This window comes from Planococcus citri, chromosome 2 (assembly GCF_950023065.1).
Source record: "Planococcus citri chromosome 2, ihPlaCitr1.1, whole genome shotgun sequence".
Taxonomy (NCBI): domain Eukaryota; kingdom Metazoa; phylum Arthropoda; class Insecta; order Hemiptera; family Pseudococcidae; genus Planococcus; species Planococcus citri.
The window spans coordinates 41027710-41050861 of NC_088678.1; the positions used below are offsets into that span (position 1 = coordinate 41027710).

A 23152-nucleotide genomic window follows, 5' to 3' on the forward strand; every position below is an offset into this window, starting at 1 on the left:
TCATCTGCATTATTTGTGAAAATGATAAATACCATCATGAAAGCAAAAAAAGGCAGAACGAAGTATGTAGACGATGTGCTACTCAAGGCAATGACTTTCGAAGAGATGATGGAATTACTAGTTGATACACTGAAAATAATCAGAGATAATGGACTCAAGCTCAATCCAAGAAAATCAAAGTTTTTCAAGAAGAGTATCAATCATCTTGGTTTTCAACTCCAGCCTGGGGCAATTTTGAAGCAAAATAAAAAGCTCCAGAAGCTTGACGAATTCAAGAAGAAGCACACCAACAAGAAAGGCGAGTTCAAACTCAAAAATGAAAAAGAAGTTATGGCATTTTTGGGAATTGTTGGATTCTACAAGCGTTTCATCGCAGATTATCAGCAGCTAGCAGTGCCACTTTATGAAGTCCCATGCAAAAAAATCATAGATTAGTAGTACTGCAGTAGTACCACAGTACTACTTTCAAAGTCATGAACAATTAGTATACTGGAAGTAGTACTGATATTATACTTGAGTAGTACTGCAGTACTACTTTCAAATTCATGTACTATTTATTTAGTAGTTCAGTATTACTCAGTATTACAGTACTGGAAGTAGTACTGACCATGTACTGACTATAGTACTGAAGTAGTACTGAACCTCGCATCACCCTACAACTCACAGTGGGCTGTGAGCACCCTCAAAACGGGCGTAATTCAAAAACTTACAACGAACTCTAAAACAATGGTACAATGATATCCTCCCTTATGTTTTTGGGGTCGCAGAATACGAATTCAACAATATTTTTTTTGTAGGGGGTGGGGGGTGAGGAGGTGAAGGGGGCGAAAAATTCAAAATTTGACTATAATGATGTGTGATACATCGAAATGTATGTTTTTGAGGATGTAGATCACGAATCTGACAATACTTTTTTCGTAAAGGTCAATGGTGGGGGCTGAGACGGTGAAAATGGTTAAAAATTCAAAATTTGATTATAATGATGTGTGATATATGTCGAAATGTACCAATTTTCATCAATTTACTCAATTTTAGTTGTTATAAAGTAATTATAGAGGTATAATTTACGTTGAAACTCCGTTTTTCCTATTTATAAATACCTAGGAATAGAACAAAATTTTTGCACGTAGATGCACGGGAAATTCCAGCGGCTAGTAATACTTGAGGTAGTGTATTTCAAGATGTCAATTTCCATTTTTGCCCCCAAATGCCCCGGCGACTACAACAGTCAATTATACCTAGTGAAGAATCATGGTGAATTTTGTTAAAATGTTACAAATTTTTTCTTCCAGGGACTTTGACGGCTCCCCAATAGAAAATTCTTCATCCCCCGCCCTTCACCCCTTCTACACCCTCGAAAACGTACATTTTGACATATCACACGTCATTATGGACAAATTTTGAATTTTTCACCGTTTTTACCCCCTTCATCCGCCACAATTCACCCCTACGAGAAAAATATTGTCAAATTCGTGATCTACACCCTCAAAAACATACAATTCGATATATCACACATCATTATGGTCGAATTTTAAATTTTCACCCCCTCCATCCCCCACCATTCACCCCTACGAAAAAAATATTGTCAAATTCGTGATCTACACTCTCAAAAACATACAATTCGATATATCACACATCATTATGGTCAAATTATGAATTTTTCACCCCCTCCATCCCCCACCATTCACCCCTACGAAAAAAATATTGTCAAATTCGTGATCTACACCCTCAAAAACATACAATTCGATATATCACACATCATTATGGTCAAATTTTGAATTTTTCACCCCCTCCATCCCCCACCATTCACCCCTACGAAAAAAATATTGTCAAATTCGTGATCTACACCCTCAAAAACATACAATTCGATATATCACACATCATTATGGTCAAATTTTGAATTTTTCACCCCCTCCATCCCCCACCATTCACCCCTACGAAAAAAATATTGTCAAATTCGTGATCTACAACCTCGAAAACATACATTTCGACATATCACACATCATTATAGTCGAATTTTGTATTTTTCGCCCCCTTCACCCCCTCGCCCCCACCCCTACAAAAAAAATATTGTTGAATTCGTATTCTGGGACCCCAAAAACATAAGGGAGGATATCATTGTACCATTGTTTTAGGGTTCATCGTAAGTTTTTGAGTTACACGCCCGTTTTTAGGGTGCTCATACAGCCCACTGTGCAACTAATGTAGTTCAAAAATGCTCCATCAGTACTATATTAATACTATAGCATGTTTTAGATCCGTCTTCAGTACTTCCACAGAAGTTAAGCAGTCTCAGGCCTGGCTAGAGGTTGGATGGGTGACCGTTTAGAAATTATTCTCTAGGAGTACTGAAGTTCGGTAGTTCAGTAGTACTGTAGTAAAACTAGGTGCAGTTCTGCTGTGTGATACAATTTTTTTCATAGAATCGTGAAGTTACAGTACTACTGAAAAGTAGTACTGCAGTATTACTTTTCAGTAGTACTGTGGTACTACTGTGTGATGGTACTAGAGTACTACTTGAAAAGTTCAAATTGTTACTACTGAAAGTAGTACTGCTTTCAGTATTAAATTAGTAGTACTATTTTTTTGCATGGGGTGACTCGAAAAGAAAACTTCAAGTGGGGTGAAGAGCAGCAAAATGCATTAGAGATGTTGGAAACTGAGTACCGTAAAGAATTCAAATTAGCCACTCCCATTGATGGTGCAGATTTCTACTTAGAAACGAGTTTCACCCAAGATGCCATGAATGCGGTGGCATACCAGAAAGACAAAGATGGCGTAGATCACGTTGTGCTGTTTGTGAGCAACACATTTAAAGAGCATCAAAAGAAGTACACAATAATAGAGAAAGAGATGTACTCGCTCGCGAATGCATTAAAAAAACTCGAAATGTGGCTTCATGGATATACTGTGCACGTCAGAAAGGACATAATGTCAGTTGTGCACCGATTTAACACCTTGGCCCAAATACATCGCAAAGCAGCGGCGTGGATAACGCATTTTAACTGTCACGATCTTGTTTATGACCTGCCAAAAAGAGTTGGAAAATGGTGGGATAGACAGGCACCTGAATTGACATTATAGGGGTAACGGCCCAGTTTTTTTTACCCTCTCTAGTTTTTTTTACCCCCCAAGAATTTTCTGAAAAATAAGCCACCAAAGTCATGAATCGAATTGAAAACCATATCAACATGTTTTGTGGTTCTTTTGGAACACAATGCCCTTGAAAAACTGCATTTTCCATTTAATCTTCATGGTTCAGGGGACTTTGAAAAATGTGATGTGAATTTTAGTCGATTTTCTTAACAAAATTTTAAAAAAGTGTGTTTTGATGTTAAGTATTAGACGCACTAATTTCCATCAAAATGAGTTCATGAGTACATCGCTGAATTCTACACGCTCTGGTCTATTAGATGAGCTGGTTAGTTTTCATCAAAATTGTTTTCTAAAAATTTTTAGAGGGGGTAAAAAAATAGGGAACGATTCAAGCCCAGTTTTCTATTTTTTTTACCGGGTAAAAAAATAGAAAAATTCATATTAATTTTTGTTCTCTAATTTTTTTACCCCCCACTATTTTCAGAATTTTTGCTCGCTGAAGACCGTTTAAAGGCGTGATGTAAATTTTATTCATTTTTGGGGAAGTTTTGAATGTATGGCTCTGAACGTTTGTAAATAATATTGTCTAAAAAACACTTTCTACAGTTGATTACATCAATGTATATAATCAACCAAAAAAATGAATAAAATATGATTGATACCCCTCTAATAAGTATAGGTTGTTTGTGAAAGCAAACGAAACAAAAACGGGTACAAAATTGAAGACCTTAAGTATAGCAATAACATGGAAACAGAAAATTGTAGCAGGAACTTTCACCATCTATATCCGCAAAAAATGTCTAAAAAATAGTTTCTTGTGAAAAAATGCGTTCATCTGGTGGTCCAGGAATTTTAGAGTCCAAAAATACGTGTATTAAATTTTTTTGTTGAAAATTTGCACAAATAATCTTTATAAATTCTCAATTTTATTCTCAATTAGGTTTTCAAGCAATGAATACAGTAATGATAACGGAAAGGGCACTTTTTGGCATGATTAATTAATAATTTGTCAGGAAACGTTGAATCTATATTGTTACTATTGAAAACACAGAAAAAATTGGGGGGTAAAAAAAATAGCGAACGGGGGTAAACGAAATAGCGAATGGGGGTAAAAAAAATTGCGAACTCGTTTTTTTGCAAAAAAAAATTTTTTCTGGCGAACCTAATGAAATTAAACTTTTGGCAAACACTGAATCTTGTCAACGAATGTTTGCTGATTTCAATGCGCTTTTCAGTTTTTCTCTAGTTTCATTAGGTCAGAAGAAATTTCAAGATATGTCCTTAGGGGGGTAAAAGAATAGGGCCGTTACCCCTACAGCACGAATTGGACTCATATGGTGCCACTTGGCGTTGTTTACAAAGATTTGGTTAAAGAGCAGTTGATTGACTGTCTTAAGAGGCTGGACTTGTACCAAAACAGAGATGAAAATTGGTCAAAAGTTATTCGAAGACTTCAAGCAGATGAGATTGACATGACTTCAAAGCAGAGAAAAGCGAAGAAACAGCTCGAGAAAAAATATGTCATTTTGGAAGAAGAAGAGGGTGTAAAAATACTGCATCGAATCAGAGAAGATGGATCTAAAGTGCCATGCATGCCTGATGAGTTGTATAAAGATACCATAATGTACCTACATGAAGAGTATGGTCATGTGGGAGCTGCCAAAATTGACTCGATATTTCGACGCATGTATTATTCGCCAAATGTGCCAAAATCTGCCAAATTGGCTACAAGCGAATGTCTCGATTGCAAACACAATAAGAACTTTGGGCAGAAAAAGAAGCTAGAGTATGCTCAAATTGAGTCTTATGGCATAGCAGATGTCTTGTCAGCTGACCTAATTGGCCAGATCGCTAACAAAGCCAAGGACCCAAAATACATGCTAGTTGTAAAGTGTGTATTTTCTGCCAAAGTGTGGCTCAAAACCCTGATTGTGGCTACTAAAGAAGAGGTCTCAAAAGCGATGAAAGAGATACTCGAAGAAATAAAGAAAATGGGGCACAAGGTGCGCAAAGTGATCACTGACAATGGTACCCAATTTGTAAGTGATACCTGGAATGACTTACTCAAATCCTATGGTGTGAAAATTGGCCACACCACCAAGTATAATCCACAATCAAGCTTAGTGGAGAGAACAATGAGAATAATTGGCGACAGGCTGAGAGTAAAAATCAACCAATCAGCAGAGGATTTTGATTATACTCATCATGGCTGGCACAAGTATGCCAAACAGGTGGAAAATGAAATAAATAATACACCTACCGAATTCGGAGTGAAGCCAAATGAAGCTTGGGGAATTTCTGATAACTTGGCTCAAGACTTGCCAGTGCCTAACATTGGAATAAATGCCAAATTTGAATTGAGTAAATTACGAGAAGAGCAACGTGCCAACAATGTTCCATCGATAACATCAGAAGAAGCCCTAAAACTCAAAATGGACCCAAAAAAGCTCATTGTTGATAAGAAAGGATTTGTCTGGGTAGCTGTGGACGGAGCTTGTTCTCAAAATGGCACAGATGAGGCAATAGCGGGTATCGGAGTCAGTTGGACACCTAGTGGAGACTTTAATGTTTCGGAAAGAGTTGTGCACCCAGAATACAAGAATTCGAATAACTTGGCAGAAATCATTGCGTTGATAAAAGCGATGGAAATTGCCCTAAATAACCAGATAGAGAAGCTCAAAGTATTTTCGGATTCCAACTACTTGGTCACTGCAGTAAATCACAATTCAAAGAGATGGGTAGAAAATAACTGGAAAAATACCAACAAAAAACCAGTCCATCACAAAGCAGCATTTCAGCAGGTCATTGAACTCTCCAAAAAATTCAAGGAGTTCGAGTTAAGACATGTAAGGGCGAGAAAATATGACCATAATAATTTCGTAGCTGACAAATTGGCCAGAAAGGCTGTATATACTCAAGAAGTGATTGATGAGAATATTGAAAATATGACCCAGCAGCAGGCTTTAGTGAATTTCATTCGCGAAAAAAGAATGCAGCAGAGAATCAATAATGAGGTCGCTTTCAATAAATTACATGGGCCCCCTACCATTTTTGAAAATGGTGAATTGGTCATGTTAACTTCACATCGTTTATCATCATATGAAAAAGGGCTTTCAAAAAAGCTATTTCAAAAACGCTATGGTCCATATACAGTTGAGCAGCATGTAGGTAGTAATTGTTACATGGTCAAAAATGTAGCTGACCCTACTGACGAGCAGATTGTTAACACTCGCCAAATGACGTCATACCTCAATAAAAACCAGTTGGAAGAGCTGAAAAATGACCTAAAGCAGAGATCAAAATTCGACAACAGAGATTTGGTGGAAAAAATTAGAGATTTTTCGAAAAAAAAACCACAAGTCAGAGTGCTGAAATGGAAGAAGAAAATACAGACGAGGAGGAGGTCGATGACCCTAGAGACCCGGAATATTTACCAAGAGGTTCGCGAAGGCAGCCTGAAAAAACCCTGGAAAAAATTTGCCAAAATTGCGAAGCAGAGAGACCTAAAAGAGATGTTACAAAACATGATGCAGAGTTCCGCGAGATAAAGAAGAGATTACGAAAAAAGCTTCCCCCCCTCCTAGAAAAAAAGCTCGAAGATTGTCTCAAACAAACGTTTCCGGACGAAGAGGAGTACAAAGAGAAGAGGGAAGCGGCGTGGGAGAGATATGAAACGCGTTCGAGAACGAAGCAGGTACCTACCAATGCTGAAAGCTCGAACTTGCGAGATAAAAATGCACCGGATGGCCTTGATAATCCTCGTAACAAAAAGAAGCGAAAAAAGACCGTGAATTTCATCTACCTAGAGATGTTAGAATGGGATGAACGTGCATACTTTGTGCAAGCTTTCAAAGCATACGATAAGAACAAGTTAAAACAGGCTAAAAAGTGCAATAGAGATAACGAATAGAGTATGCAGTTATCCAAAGGCTCAGCGGTGAAGATTACCGTTATCATAAGTTTAAGTTATTATTAGTAGTTTAACAATAGAAAGTTGTATTTGGGAAAAACCTTGCTTGATGTAATCGTAAGTTGTGCTTTTATAATAATTAGAATTAGGCAAAATTTTTCAAGTTTATACACAGAGGCGTAAGATTAGATAGTATGTACGGCATTAGGTTACAAGAGGGGCGTGAGAACCGGTTCCCACCACTTTCAAGTTGATAAAAGCTCACAAACGTTCGAGCTTTCAAACTTTTCATCATCATTACGTTAGAGAATGTGGCCGGTTGAAGTTCGATTGAGGTTTTGGCTGGTATTTGCTGAATACATTTGCGAGGTGGCTAGGCAGACGCGATTAATACGAGAGTTTACTACAGTGGTTCCAGCAGAACGCTCTTTCTCCGTGCTCGATTTCCAGTCAGATTTCCAGCATCTGAATGGGAGTTTAACTCCAATTAGAGAAGTTCAAAACGACGCATCCAGATTCCAGTGGAGCACCGGATCCGAGTCAGATCAAGATTTTTCTGAACCTGACTATTGGAACGAGGCTGTCAGCGAATTTAGCAGCGAATGCGAGGCACGCAGGGATTTTTATCCGAGCTCCAGCGGGTCAGAGACGTGCCATTCCATAAACTGGGATTCAGACGACACATACATAACCGACTCGTGGTACGAGCCAAAAGAGAAGTGCCAAAAAGAGGGTACTAAAGCCGAAGAGGGAGAGTGGCCTCCGACAGCCATTTTTTGGTATTAGATGGCCGAAATCTACAGAACGAGAGTAAAATTTGATCAGAGAAGTTACAAATTCACGATTCAAGGAACACCTCGTCTCCGGCTCTTGAATTTGGCTCGAAGATATAATCCTAACGCCACTCGATAACAATGGAAATCAACCACGCATTTGGTAAATATGGCGTGGGGTGCAAGTCGGTTATGTGTCCTTCATGTCACCCTTTAAAAGAAAAGGAAAGAGAGACCACCTACTACCTCCTCCACGTATGCACCCACATTGGAAAACTCGAATTTAAGAATTTAACCTCCATACCAACGGTGCTAGACATCCACTCGTCACCAAAGGAAGAACTGGAGGAAGGAGAGATACCTGATTTTGAGGAGGAAAAGATCAAAAGAGAAGAGTCAGCCCCGTTGAATTTAAAAATCAGCTCAGTGAAATCCCTGACAGAGGAAATGAAGTCAGAGATGATGAAAAAGGGGCCAACCGTAGCTCCATGGCTCAAATTTATCAGTTCGAGTTCAAAATCAATTGATACAGAGAGGTTTGAAATATTTCCTGATACCAGTGTGTTGAAAGAAGAGACTCAAACAATCGAAACATACGAGCAAAGAGTAAGAGAGGTGATAAAATTCAAGTCAGAAAACACAATCATGATCAGAAAAACGTGTGTGGACTTGACATGGTCGTCAAGCGATGAAAAAAGGACAGAGACCAAAATTCAAAGATGCTCAAAGAGAAAGACTGCGGTAAAGGCGAGACAGAGAATCAAGAAACAACTCAGTAAGGAGAATAAGGACGACAAGGCTCGAGAGGATACTGAAGTCATCATCGCGGGAATATTCGATCCTAGAAAAAACCCAAATGCTAGAAAAGTCAAGATAAATAGAAGATTCGATATAGATTACGTCCCTTGATATTGCGGTAATTGTTCCTAGAAATAGAAGTTTTTTTTAAAGTTTTTGCCTCTGTGTAAGTTTTTGTTTTTATTTGGTTAAAATATAGCTTCATAAAGCATTGTAAAATTTGTGACTAATTTATTTTTTGATTAGTTGACCTAGTTATAGAGATCATTATTCTAAATATGTGTAAATTTTTTTTTCCAAGAGAGGTTGAAAAATTTGCATGAGTGTGTGTTGAGGAATTTTGAACGAGTAATTGTTTTCACAAAAAATAGAGAAGTTCAAAATTTAAGTTCGATGAAAGGTCGAGAGAGGGGCGAGAAAGTTTTCAGTTGCGAAGAAATGAGAGAAATCGCAACTTGCGAACTTGAAAAATTTGCAACCGGCCAGCTGTCAGTGTACATAGACAAATGTTCCTAGCTGTCCGTGGGAATAGCCAAATGTTCCCAGCTGTGTGTGGGGATAGCAACGAGCGGCTAGCTGTCCGTGACGATAACGCGGAACCAACGCAACACAACACGAGAAAAAACGGACACGACACGATAAAAATCTAACGAGGTACTTACTTCAGCAGAGATGAGAAAAAGGATTCCAGTTCCGGCTCCAGGAAGAACTCCCAGTTTTCGTAATGTCAGTTCACTGACAAAAGAGATGTTGAAAGATTCCATTAGCATGTACGAGAAAAATGAAAAACTAGTCGTAAATTCAACGTACCTGCAATCCTGGCAGTTTTCCAGACACTGCAGTATTGTTCCGGCATCTCTTCAATAGGGATGCTGTAGGCTGAGATTTTAGCCATCTCTGACGGAAGGTGCGTCGCAAGAAAAAGAAGAACGACTCGCCTAGTGTTTCTAGATGTGACAATGATTCGGCTATAACAGAAATGATGAGAAGGCCAACGTGAAGAAAAATAGAAACAACTCATCTGCACCTCGGAATGCTGAAAGATGACTCACTCAGTCAGGCAAGTGGATCCAATTCCCACGATAGCGGCATCATTTCAAATTCCTTGGAAGCAAGAAAAAGAAGAAAAACAGCTCCCTACGTGTTATTGTTGACAAGGTGGCAAATTCGCCGAATAAACGCAACACCGGCTCGAAGATCACCTAAAGAAAAGAAAAAAACGAGTCACCTGGTGAACTTCCGTAGCGACAAGGTACACAAATGGTACTTGATCAAGGAGAAAAAGAAAACAAAAACTCACCAAGCTGAGATAGCTGCTGTGGCTGGTGAAGAATCGCTGTCCGTGCCTGTGGCTGAGAAAAAATCGTTGAAATACCTGGAACGGAGATAAACAGAGCTTAGCACCGTACGATATACGAAAATTGTAGAAAATTTAGCAGAGAAGTTAGAAACTTACCTTGGTGTTGAGCTGAGTCAAAAACAGTCATCTCCGTTCACCGATCGAATCCGGGAAAGTTGCTGCTGGAAAAGAAGAGTATCATCGTTGGTCCAACATCTACAAGTACGATATGGAACGGGTAATTAATTAAAAAAGTACCTGTCAACTGCTGGAAAAGGAGAGTTCATCGATCTCGTGTTGGTAAACAAGCTGTTACCATTCCGGCAAAGCATTTTTACGAGTTGTGCATTGTGGCTTTGTGTCGAACCAGTTGACACGCACCTCAACGCGGGTTTTTGCGCATTTGCGCTCATGTCTCTGCTTTTTATGTAAATATTTTGTGTTTGTGAATTTTGTAGCATTTTAGCGACTAAGTTGTAACCTATTTTAATATTTATATGACAAATTGTTTGCATCTAAGGTACATTTAAGTCGCTAGTGCCGTGAAAAAGCAGCAGAGATGTTTTAAAATTGGAAATTCGACTTGTTGGAAGTCATGGATGGATGCCGAAGAACCTAGCTATTCAACATCTTGGAAGCTGCGGGTTCATAGAAGCGGGGCAGAGGGGCCCTACCGTCCGTTGTCCGATTGGCCAAGTTTTGGCTTCAATGACCCAGCATCTCCGATGTCCACGCTGTTTCAATGGAAGCGGGGCATATGTACCGGTAGGGGATGCGCCCGCAGCTTCCACCTAGAGGGAAGTTGTGTTCCTGTCGGAGTGGCAGCACTGCTTACGAGTAGTGCACTCTATCGAAGTAGTTCGAGATGCGCCACTCAGAGCTTCGAGCTTTGAAAGCTCGCTAGGTATATTTTCACTGGTGCTAGCGTAAGGTAGCAAGTTCAGAGCTTCCGCTTGTAGTCGATACTACAAGTGTCTTTTATTCAATAATGTGTAGTGTATTTTATTATAAATCTTCGCGTGTGTTATACCAGAGAAGTGAATAAAATATTACGAACATTTAGCGGTCTTATGATCATTTATGAGGTGTCTCAACATCACTGCAATTTGATATCTTTCGCAAGGATATCGGGCAAGTTTAGGTTCCCTGGGCTTACTATATGCACGCTGGTCTTGGCGGCGTCTCCCTCAAAGCAAAGACGTCCCAAACCACCACATATGAAGTATTCAAAAAATGAGAGCTACTTCGAAACACTAAAATTCAATACTGGATTTTTCAGATAGAAGAGTAGGTATATGCAACTGCAGTCATTGAAAATATAATTTGTAATTGTAATACCTCTACCATACGTTTCTACTTTGCTTATTTAAATAAGTACCTATTCGATATATGCATAGAAAAAGATATGATACATCTTCTCTGAAAGTTAGATTGATCTTAAAGTAAAATTCTGTTACAAAGAGGTAGGTACCTATCAATCGAAAATTCGTACAGAAATATGCCACCGCTCAAAATTTCTGATAATAAAGTTGATTTTTCAAGCTTTAATGACTTTTTAAAATTCAAATTTGAGCCAAAGGCAAACAAAATTAAGATAGAACTTTTACCTAACTGACAAGGAAATTACCCAAGGTGCCTGTAATTACGACCAAATACATAGAACGAAATCAGGCTTTTTGAAAAGAGCGTAGTTTGAAAGTTCCGTAACTAAAATTTCAGCTGCTCAAATTGATTTTTCAATTTTTGAAACATTTTTGAGAATTCAAAATAATAATAAATCATTTTTGGCAGTTTATGCTTTAGAAAGAAAAAGTATAATATTACATATTTACCTATTCAGTAAAAAAGGTGAAAATTAGTCCTGGAATTGTGTCAACGCTCTCGAATCAATTATCAGAAATGCTTATCATGCTAACAATTCTGAAACCTGCAGGAGATTTTCGATTTATCCAGAATTTTTGAAAACTCGAATTTTGAAAATTGGTTTTTGAAAAACGAAAATTTTTGATTTTTCCCCCCTTGTGGACCCTCTTATTGTAAATATGCTGGTCAAAAAAACAGACTCAAGATACTCGTAAAGAAAGTTGAGAATGAGTTCAGACTCAATAATTGAATGGAAATGCTGAGATTTGGATGGGGTTGGGTTATAGACAAAATACTGACATTGGTGCAAATTTCAAAAAATTCTCAATGAAAAAACTTTTTGATTTTCTAAAATTTTTTCCTCAAAAAAATATTTTGCTTGGAGATTGATCCAAATATGGATAAATTTGTGAACAAGGTCCAGTATAAATGACACCTCAATTTTTAGCTGCTCGGGTAATTTCTGCAATCGTACATTGGAAGCTCCAGGTTAAGTGGAAATGGTGAAATTCGGATGCAGGATGGTTTTAGATAAAATATGTATACATACAGTCATTCGTGCCAAAAATTTCCCAATGACGAGAAAAATATTGTTTGTTTTTTTTTCAATTCATTTCCTAAAATTTGAGTTGGTTAAAAAAAACACACACACTTGAATGGTCTGTCTGAAAATCGACCCAAATACAACCTACCTTAAACTTGTTAGAGAGGTTGAAAATACATACCATAGATAACTTAAATTTTTTCTGTTCCAATTAATTTCCTTGTCTTCAGGAAAAATTTAACAGTTCTAGAGAAATCAAAAGTTATGCTGTAGGCTCCAGAATGCTTTGAAATGGAGAAATCTTCATTTAAGGGGGTAATTTCAGATTATGATTCAGCAACTCGTGCTCATTTTAAAAAATTCCCCCAACAGAAAATTTTGATTTTTTCCTCATACGTAAATGCTGATGAAAAAAGACAGTGATGGACGAAACTAGAACAGGAACTAAAACTGAAATTGAAACTATGTAAAACTAAAACTGAAAACTAAAAACTGAAACTGAAAAAAGCACAACTGAAATTTTGTAGTTCATTTTATTTTTTTCAATATATCCCAAAATGTTACGAATTTTAAGTAAAAATAAAGGGAACCAAAACTGAAACTGAAATGTAAAAGTTTTGCCATCACCGAAAAAACACCTTTAAAGTGTCCTCTTGAAGATTAGCCCAAATTTGAATGCGCTTGTTGAGCAGGCCAAGATTAAGCCAAAACTCGATTTTTAGCATTCAAATTAATTTCCGTGCATTTTGGAGGGATTCAAAAATTTTAGAAAAATCTAAAATCACGCCGGAGGCTTTAAATGACTGGAAATGGTGAAATTTGATTTGGACTAGTTGATTTTATTTTCAGGACTGATTTTCATCATTTTTAATAAAATAATATTTTTTCTTCAAAAAAAATATAACAACAACACACATTAATCGCTGAAAATGGTCAAATGATCAATTCTGTTCAAGTAGGTATTTTCAAACACTTGCCAAAAATCTGAAAATAAATTGGTTATAGAGGCATCAGACCATGCTTTTTCCAAAAAATCGCGGTTCCGTTCGAATCGAATGATGGACTTGATCTACCTCGAGTAGGTACCTGAACCAGCTTTCGGGTCAACTTTTATTCTTTTGCTCATATTTTCACTTCATTCCTTCTCTTTTCTTCCCTTCCCTACCATTTCCTATCCAATCCTGTTTTCCTTTAAATATTGACTCCAACAACATTCGAATTGTATGTGGCGATTGGTTTCATTCTTTAAGTGATCAGATCTATGCCTACAAACGAGTACAAAGCTCTCTCGATAAGCAAAACTAAAGACAATTGGGGATATAATAATAGTCAATGAAAAATATCGTTGCTTTATTAGGAAAAGGTCGTAATTACATGAAAGTTGATTTCTCAGAAAACGCATTTTAATTTTTAAAGAGCATTCTATCAAGTACACTTGATAGTTTTAGATGAGGTAAGAGAACATTTGGTTATCGCAATCATTTTCCTGCTAATTTTCAAAATAAACATCCTGGTAGCACTGATTTTTCATTTTTTTATTTGAGGAACTCTGAACTGAAAAAAGTAAAATTCAACAAAGGAACTTTCACCTTAAGTCAAGCTTTTTTCATCAAAAGCCCATAAGAAATACACAGGAACGATATCCTTAGGGTGATGAGGTTGATTTTCTGCAATTTATCAGTGAAATTGCGTGAAATTATGTGTTTATAATGACTTTTCTTACCAATAAATTACAAAAATCAAAAGAAATAGGTTCAATCTGAGAAACAATATCATTTAGAACCTTTTCATTGTAACGGTTTTGAAAACGTGTATTTAAAACCATTTGTTTTCGGCTATTGCGAGAACAAAAAACATCGAAATTCAATTTGAAGTGTTGCATCATGTAGAGGACAAAATTCTCTTTCCAATGATACCACTATCTCATTTTTTTTTTAAATTGTAGTTACGACCTTTTCCTAATAAAGCAACGATATATTGTCTTGACTCTGGAGCAGAAATGTAAGACATGTTTACCTATAAACCTACTAAAAACTAGCCTATTGCTCCCAAGACATACTTAAATTATACAGAAGAAAAAAATAAGGAAGCCGACCATTCGATGACGATAAATTAAGTGGAATTGTTTTATTATCTCAACTGAGCTCAGGTGAAATCGGTGTTGGACCATTTGAGGTACTTAGAAATAGCGATAGGAAGTTCCGTAAGTAAACCAATGAAAAACCATTCGGTCAATTACTCCTAGATACATGAATGGACGATTGACAAAAGGCTCAGCAGTGCTACAAATTTACAGCATTCGTTTCTCGGGCTTTTCATTCTCATCGTAAGGATGTTTTGTGTTTTGACCAGCACGCATACGAGTAGGTATAGCCGAGCAATGAGCATTACTAAAGGTCGTCTAGTGTGAAGAACATAATTCAAGTAAGAAATTACACGACGACGACGTTACTACGAGAATGGAAAAGTGTGAGAGGAGCGAGGAAATAAAAATTCTAATAGCTATCGTCGAGTGCTGACGCCGTATAAGACAATATCAAGTACAGGGTTTACATTTATCTTGGCTGAGATAAAGTGGCCGACTGTAAGTCGTTATTTTCGACTTTTTAACGGCAATAGAACATTTTTACGGGCGTAAAAATATTTCAGCCTGGCTCTGGTACAGTAGAGGATGTGCAAAGTTTGGGTTATATTTCATTGATGAGCATGGCGGAGAGGGTGAAACGTGTATACCTGGTTTGTCGCCCTTTCTCGGTTTTTATCCTTATTTATAAATCTTTATGAACTCTTTATTTTGGCGTTGGCGCGCGAACATGTTTCGACGTGGTCGTTTTTCTTCGGCGTAAAGCCATCAATAAAACTTGGTGTTCGGCACAGCAAAGCGAGATACGTATACCTATTTACGGCGGGAGGATGCAACGGCACAAACTTAAAACCGTCTTGGATTCACCTCAAGTGGGAATAAAACTATACTGATAACGAGTTTCGAATGTACTTAGATTTTAATGCGAGTAAGGAAAATGATACAAATGGTACATTCGCAAAAGTCGGTCTTCCTTAAGCCCTTGCTACGAATTATAGCGTTTGTCCCTCCAGTTCGCAAGCTATACTGTTACTCTATCACTTAATTCCACTTTCTCTTCGAGTTTTCCTCGCAAAGGCTACAATAACATGATGAAAGTTATACCGAACTGCTTAGGACATAGGCGGTAAATCAATTCGGTACGCTTCGTTGTCGAAATACGAACGATGAACGAGGTAAATACCTTTAAATGGTAACTTTAGAGCTACCAACGGCCGCCAAGCCGTGCTGTCTCTGACTCGAGAATTATTTCGTATCGCAAACTTGATCAATTAGACGAGTTCGCACAGTCCACTCGCGGGATTTATTCGACATATTTTCCAAGTTGAAGGTGGAAATTAGATGGCAAGTTTCTATTTGCTTCTTACTGCGGTGAGCAGCAAGCAAGGGTGTAATTTTTCATCAATTGCGAAAAAATTCACATTTTGCCCATTTCTTATTTTTTTAAAATCAAAATTTGATCAAATTGACGAAAAAGGCTGAAATTTGGTTTGTCCCTATTTTCAACTTTCTGGGCCGATTGGTGATGGTTTCAAATCGTTTTGGAGCTTCCGGCAGATTTTTGGATTTTCCAGTTTTCTAAAAAATATTGTAGAATTCTTCTTCTTCCTTGCTTGCCCATATCCGGACATTGCGACTACGAAATCCCCACAACCAAATCCCTCCAGTTATCTCTGTGCTCGGCCTTTCTTGTGCACTCTCCCAGTGATATTTTGGCAGTTTTCTTGATCAAGTCCGTGTATCGGGTGGGTGATCTTCCCCTTCCCCTCTTGCCTTCTATGTGGCCTTGGACTGTCAACTTTTCCAAGTTGTCCTGTCTCATGATGTGTCCAAAGTAGCGCAGTATTCGTCTCCTGATGACTGTGCTTAGCCTTTCCTTTACACCCAGTTGTTGAAGTATTGACAAGTTTGTTCTTTTCTGGACCCATGATATCCTTAGCATGTGTCGTTGCAGTACATTTTAAATGCATCAATTTTATCTTGATCTGCCTTGCGTATTGTCCAGCACTCTGACGCATACAGGAAGATGGAGAAGACTAGCGTTTTTACTATTCTCAGCTTTGTGGCCTTTGTAATGTTGTCGCTTTTCCATATCAGGTTGAGCTTTCCTATTGCTGTCTTTGCTATGGCCGATCTTCTCCTGATTTCTCCGGCTGAGCTTCCCTGATTCGTTATTAATGAACCAAGGTACATGAAGTCTTGCACAACCTCTATACCACCAATCTCCAATATTTCAGTTCTGTTCTTTTGCTCCCTATCGATTATCATTATTTTCATTTTTCCTTTGTTGACCTTCAAGCCTGCCTCATTGTTGGCTTCTTCGATTTTCCTGAGCATTTCCTTCATCTCATCTGGTGTTTCTGAGAGCAGGGTTGTGTCATCAGCATACTGGTAGAATTAGATGATGAAAATAACAATCAGCACCAATTTCAGCTTTTTGGTCAAATTTTTGTGAAAAATGATGGCTATTCTTTCCTTTATGTGTGCAATGACAAATTTTTAATTTTTTTTCCCATAAAAAACCGACAGAGATAATGTTGGATTTAATCCGGTTCATAAAAATTTTGAAAATATGTGTCTAAATTGATCGAAAGGGCCAAAAAGATGATAAATTCGAGTTTTTGTACTGAATTTCAAGTAAGTAAGAGTATTTTTTCAAGAACTGGAGAATGCGAAAATCCTCTGGAGGCTCCAAACAGTTCAAAACTATCACCAATTAATTTTAGAAGTCAAAAACAGGTTACCAATCAAATTTCAGCTTTTTATGTCAATTTGATAAAATTTTGATTTTTTTGCAAGAATAAATTCCATCAGAAATCACGCTCTTCGTCTCTGTGTATGTGCTTTCCTCACAAGCCCCGTCTCAAACCTTATCACAAAAATAGGCACCACCAGTCTGCAAGAAAGAAACTACCTTGCTCTGAAATACTATCTCAAGATTGCCATGAACCCACACCACCTGAATTACTTCAAGATTTTCCATTCAAGCCTTGAAAACCAGTACTTTACCTACAAACCTTTTGGAAATCACACTTAAGAACTGCTTGCCTCCTACAATATTGATTCTACCAACTTGAATGCTATCAAAGAAAAAACTTTATTATACGAAAACATTATACCACCAAATCCAGTCACCTCATATCGCTTAAGTAGGAGAGAAGAAGTAATTTTAGCTAGAATCCGCACAGGCCACAGCACATTCACACACAGCTCACTCTTCTCAGAAAAATCTCTGAAAAAATGCCCAACTTGTGATACAGATGTAACCATTCAACATATAGGTACTGGGCTCATGCATACTATACAAATCAAATGTAGAAAATATACTAGGTAGTGACTTTAAATATGTTCATCTGGAAGCTGATGATGAAAATCTGTGCCAAAAATTATTCTTTTTTCTAAAAGTGTCCAACTTATTCAATGATATTCAAACACATTATTTTTTCTTAGTGCTTTTTCTCAAATTTTTTCAATGTTATTTTTCTTTTGCATGTTATATATTTCCTATTTATTTTTCATGTTATATTGTTGAATGTATTTGTACCTAATCATCTGTGCAAAATGAATTAATATTTGTAATCTGTATCAAAACAGCAGGTGCAAGAAAGCCCAAGTTGCTGGGCGTCTTTAAATAAAAATTCATTCATTCATTCATTCATTCATTCAAAAATGAAGGAACCAAATTTTGATTTTTGAAAATTAGCTAAAAATTGCAAAATGAATTCCAGCTCCTGAAATTTTCGCTGATGATCTATTCTAAGACTCTCTATCAATTTCTCATTTGTCCGGTTCAAAAATTTTTGTGCAGGTTGGAATCCTTTCTTCGACCGTCAAAATTCGATGGTTGTTGTTTTTCCCCTCATTTTTACTACACCGATTTCGTTAAGTTAAACCAAGACTAGGAAAAAATTAAGCTTGTGTTCGACGATGCGCAAACTTGGCAAAATATTTTAACCATTTAAACACTCTGCCCTACGTACTGTTCTTCACACTATTCTTGCTTCTTCATCTTTGAGAAATACTTGGTTGCGTTGGCGAAGTTTTTCCATGGCTCGAAGCGTGCGGTTGTAAAACTCGTATTTATCCCGGTATTCAAACTTTTACGCTTTCTCTCGCATACCGGAAATTTTCTGTCAACATGGATCAACCGGATTTATCTCGAAACACTCTTCAACAAAACGTTTGATACGAGTCTTGGAATTTTTCCTGCTTGTTGGCCTGGTTTATAACCAGCGTATGTAAACCTGCCTCTTCCGGACGTGTTAGTTTGTATACTTATTTTCTACCCTTCTCCTCCCTCTGTATCTCGAACAGTGCTCGGCTAGACGCCTTCTTGAGTTCTATCCTTTGCCAATTCGCTTTCTTGCGCTATAAAACGCAGCTTAATTCTATATTCTCAACGGTACTTCGATTCGATTCAGCGATTTTATTCATCAGCTTGCTCCGTGTCGCTCAACCAAGATTTCAATAAATTACTAATGAACGTTTCCCACTTCGCGGCAAATTCTCGCTCAATCAGCCTACCGCCTGCTAACCTTTTTTTTCCATCGCTATTCTTATACTTTTGTCAATAACAAGGTGTTTCGTTTTCTTATCGTGTTCGAAAAAAAAAACAAATCTTCAGCGAAACGAAGATGAAGAAAAAAGAGAAAAAAAACTTACCGAATTAATCATCCGTAAAATAGGGAAAAAATTGGAAAAAATTAAATTGAAATATTTTACCGGGGCGTTTTATATAGGTATAGTATAAGGTATAAGCGCGTTTGCGAAATTTTTACATCCTTTTATTTCTACTTTCACCTCGAATAAAATTTGACACGTCGAATAAAACGTAAAATGAGCCTAAAATTCGAGAAAAATGAACTGTCAAATTTGAAACGAGTTTTACCTTCGTTTTTTCCCTATACTGTATTGGTAAACGTATTTTATATTTGCGATAAGGTAAGAGAAGGTACGAGTAGAGTGAGGAGGGCGATATATGAAGCAGGATACAATGAGATACGAAACATACGATGATGCAGCTAGAGGTATATGTGGGGGGGGGGAAGAAATCTATAAAATCTGCTGGTAAAAGTTTACAAAAAATACGGCTAAACAGTATTGAAAAATAAACACGAAAGCGTGTTTTGCCTATAATAGAATTTTTTCCACCCACGTTCACGTGCCTTGAACACTATACCTTTTCAAGATAGGCAGCTGTACGAGTATCAATGTTGTTCTCTTGATAGGCTGGAATCGGATTACATTCATACCTTTTCAGGGCATTGAACTTGAAACTGTATCTAATAAGTAGAAGTCAGCTGAAAGAGAAAAAAATTGTGATTTGATTCAAATTGAACCATTTTTTTCTACGAGTATTTTAGGTTTGAGAATTTTGAGTTTCAAATGCTAAATATAAGTTCATTTTTGGATTTTTGGCAAACTTTTCTAAATTCGAAAAAGCTACTTTGAAGGTGATTTTTCAAATTGTTAATAAAAATATAAGTAGGTATTTTTTAAATTGAAGTGAACCAATGTGAATAATTCCTTCAATTCAACTCCCACTCTTCAACAAATAGTTCCTACCTATTTGGAGCCATTTTAGAGCCTCCAGCGATTTTTTAAATTTTTTCCAGAAATTTCAAATCGTCCTGAAAGGACCAAAAATGAACTTTAGGAGCTATAAATTTGATTGATAGGTACTTATTGGGCACTTTCTCAACAGTTTTACAGGAGTGCCAGTTCAAAAGTTAATTTTTGACCACTTCGTTAATTCCAGAAAAAGTGAAAATTCAAAATTTTCAAAAGAGCTAGGGTATATGGGTGTATAACGTCTTCCTTCTAAAGCTGATCCCCCCTCCCCTCCCAATTGATAAACACTATTTTCGAGCCGATCTGAAGCCTTCAGAAAAATTTGGATGTTCTTCAGCAATTTCAAATTGCTCTAGAAGGCGTTATGATCAACATCCGAAGGAACGAGTTGACAAGTGTATTTTTTTGCCATTTGAAAAATATCAAATTTTTAAAAATCCAATATCGTCAATTTTGCTTCAACTTTCTCGAAACTTCTTCTACTCCCTTGAAATCGAATTACCCCATAATCATAGCATGGCTGAAGGGCACAATTTTACAGGATAAAAAAATGAAGGTCGAGTGGATGGATACTTTGTCGTTTTATTGGCGGCATTGTGGACGATTTGAAATTTTCTGAAGAAAAGTAAACTTAGGCTGCAGGTTTTAGATCGCTCCAACAATATGGTAACTATATTTTCAGACCTATCTGAATTACAACTGTTACATTCCATTGTGGGGGGGGGGGGTTTCGACGGTAGGAGGTAGATGTTCTGAGTAAGTACTTTGTTGCAAAATTGACAGTTTTGGATTTTTTTTTAAATTTGAGATTTCCAATTCGTAAAAAAAAAACACTTTTTAAGTGATCATTTCAAGGACTTTTTGATGATTTTGACATAAAATGGGACTTTTTTCAGAAGTTTCGGCAGGAACTGGAGCAGTGACGCTTTCTGACAATTCTGATTAAAAACAGGACTAAATTTTCAAAAGTGGCACTTTCTTGCAGTTTTAGTAAAAAAAAAAAAAAAAAAAAAAAACAGTACTTAGGGTACTTTTTGTACTTTTTGATAATTTTGGAAAAAAACTGAACTTTAAGACAATGTTGACAAAAAATGGGACTTATTGACAATTTTTACAACAAATGCATATTTTTTTACGAATTTTGGCAGCAAAATGAGTAATGGTTTCCTCTCCAAGGATCCGTGTCAAGCAGATTAGGGAAAATCAACTTCAACAGCTAAAAATTTGGTTCTGAGGTCTGGGTGACATGTTCTTTCAGTAAGCCAAATTTCAATTCGATCGAAGTGAACGAGGTGTAAAGGTTCCCTGTTAGACACGACTACTCGTATTTCCAAATGACAATGGATCCATTATGAATCATCAATCATACACTTCATCTCGCAGGACAGTCCATGATATATAATTTTTTTAAATTTCGCAAATATGTAATTGTATCCAAAGGGTCTATTGCGTAAGAAAAAGAAATAGGTTTATTTATGTATTTTTCCACGAGACACGGATGATGGTTTTTCCTCGCGGTGTACAAATTAAATAAAATTTCGTTTCGGTTGCCAAAAACAACGACAACTGAAGCAGAAGTGGGAACAAGAAAAGGGGAAAAAACGGAAATACTATACATATATTCGCGTATTATAGGCAGCCGTTAACGAGGAGAATATTTTACACAGCAAGTTTAACATGAAGGGAAGAAGCAGAGGGTGCGAGAAACGTAGAATGGAAAAAATTCCAAAGTCTCAAGTAGGCACTAAATTTAAACTATACGTTGGGAAGATGTTTTACTTGGGCACCGCGCGGCGGTATTTACGAATAAATGACGTTTTATTTGATAAAAGCATTTTTGAATAATAAAAACAAACAGAAAAAAAAACTTGGAAAATGAAATACTTGTTGTAAAGTATTTGAATAACAACACCGAACTAAAAAAAAAAAAAAAGTGGCGAGGAGGTTTTATTTAAAATGCTACACGAAACGAAATTCGGTACCAACGATGATTGAGTTATTTGTATATGTATTTCCCTCCTGCGACTTTCTCTGCTTCGTCGTAATATTTACGAGGGAATTCTGATATCAAGTAAGAAAATGGAAAGATGTAAAACTTGAAAATCTGGCATAGTTTCAGAGCAATGTGAACCAACACAGTGTTGTTTTGCGTCATTAAATTTAACCCGTAGGCGAAAATTTTTCACTGTTTCCTTCCTGTTTAAGTTTAAGATTAGATGATGAAAGTTGAATTTTTCGAATTCAATGGATGTTTGAGGTTGAAGGAAGTGGTTGTTTTGATTCCCTATGGTTTATTGTGAAATAAACACGAGTCTTGTAGTCAGTTGCATGCAAATCTTGGTGATTTTAAGGGAAGTCTGGAATACAAAAAAAAATTGTAAGTTAATAATTATGGTTATTTTTATTTTGTTGTTCAAATGGTACGGAAATATACTATAACTTAAGTATAATAAGGGTACCTACTACCTAGTGAGCGTGGTCTTTTTTGACCTTTTCGTTAAGCTACGAATGTTCTTTGATGGAATGTTGCATAACCGAGGGATTTTAATTACGCTTGTAAAATTTACTCGACGGTGAAAAATCCTCCGTAATACTTCGTTCGGTGTTAAAAGCGAATTTTAAAAAAATACATAATGCAGCTTTAGTTGGCGTATTATATCATTTAGTCTAAGCTCAGAGGTAAACCCGTTAGCAGAACTGAGATTGAATAAAGATTTTTCAAAATTTCTATTAGCTAAATGAGTTATATGTACGTCTTTTAGAGACGAGTTATCGAGTCGAGAACGACCAAGGTGGAAAGAGGTATACAAATGCGATGGGAAACCACCGGAGAAATACCCAAGTTTTTAATTGACTCGAGTTCGAGTTAGTTGAAATGGTAATTTGGTAATGAAAAAAGAAAGTCGAGCTGAATTTTATACCGAACCAGAAAGAACTTAACAAATATCAGGGGACGCCTGCAGTAAGCTTCAAGTTCACGACGAGTTTTACGCTTTGTCGAAAAAGGTATATAGTCGGCTTTTGGTTTTTAACCCTTTTAAATTTGCTTCATTTATGAGAAAATGCCGACGGAATAAAAATTACTCTACTCGCGTGGCAGAAAACCTTCGAAGGTATAGGTTGTTTTACCCCGATTCAAACCAAATAGAGGAGTGATTAAGTGGTTTCTCGGCGG

General features: G+C 36.9%; 1 protein-coding gene and 1 long non-coding RNA gene across 3 annotated transcripts in view; one reads left to right on the top strand and one right to left on the bottom strand.

Annotated features, from left to right (window-relative positions):
- Positions 1-23152, top strand: part of LOC135835790 (kin of IRRE-like protein 1) — a 404063-nt gene that overhangs the window by 252987 nt on the left and 127924 nt on the right. The window lies entirely within an intron of this gene.
- Positions 1-23152, bottom strand: part of LOC135835800 (uncharacterized) — a 467845-nt gene that overhangs the window by 135628 nt on the left and 309065 nt on the right. Inside the window, exon 5 of one of the 2 annotated variants that reach the window (XR_010556950.1) lies at positions 19443-19458. The exons of the other annotated variant lie outside the window; for it this stretch is intronic. This is a non-coding gene — a long non-coding RNA (uncharacterized LOC135835800). Of the gene's footprint in view, positions 1-19442; positions 19459-23152 lie in introns of those variants that run through there. 2 annotated transcript variants of the gene reach the window in all.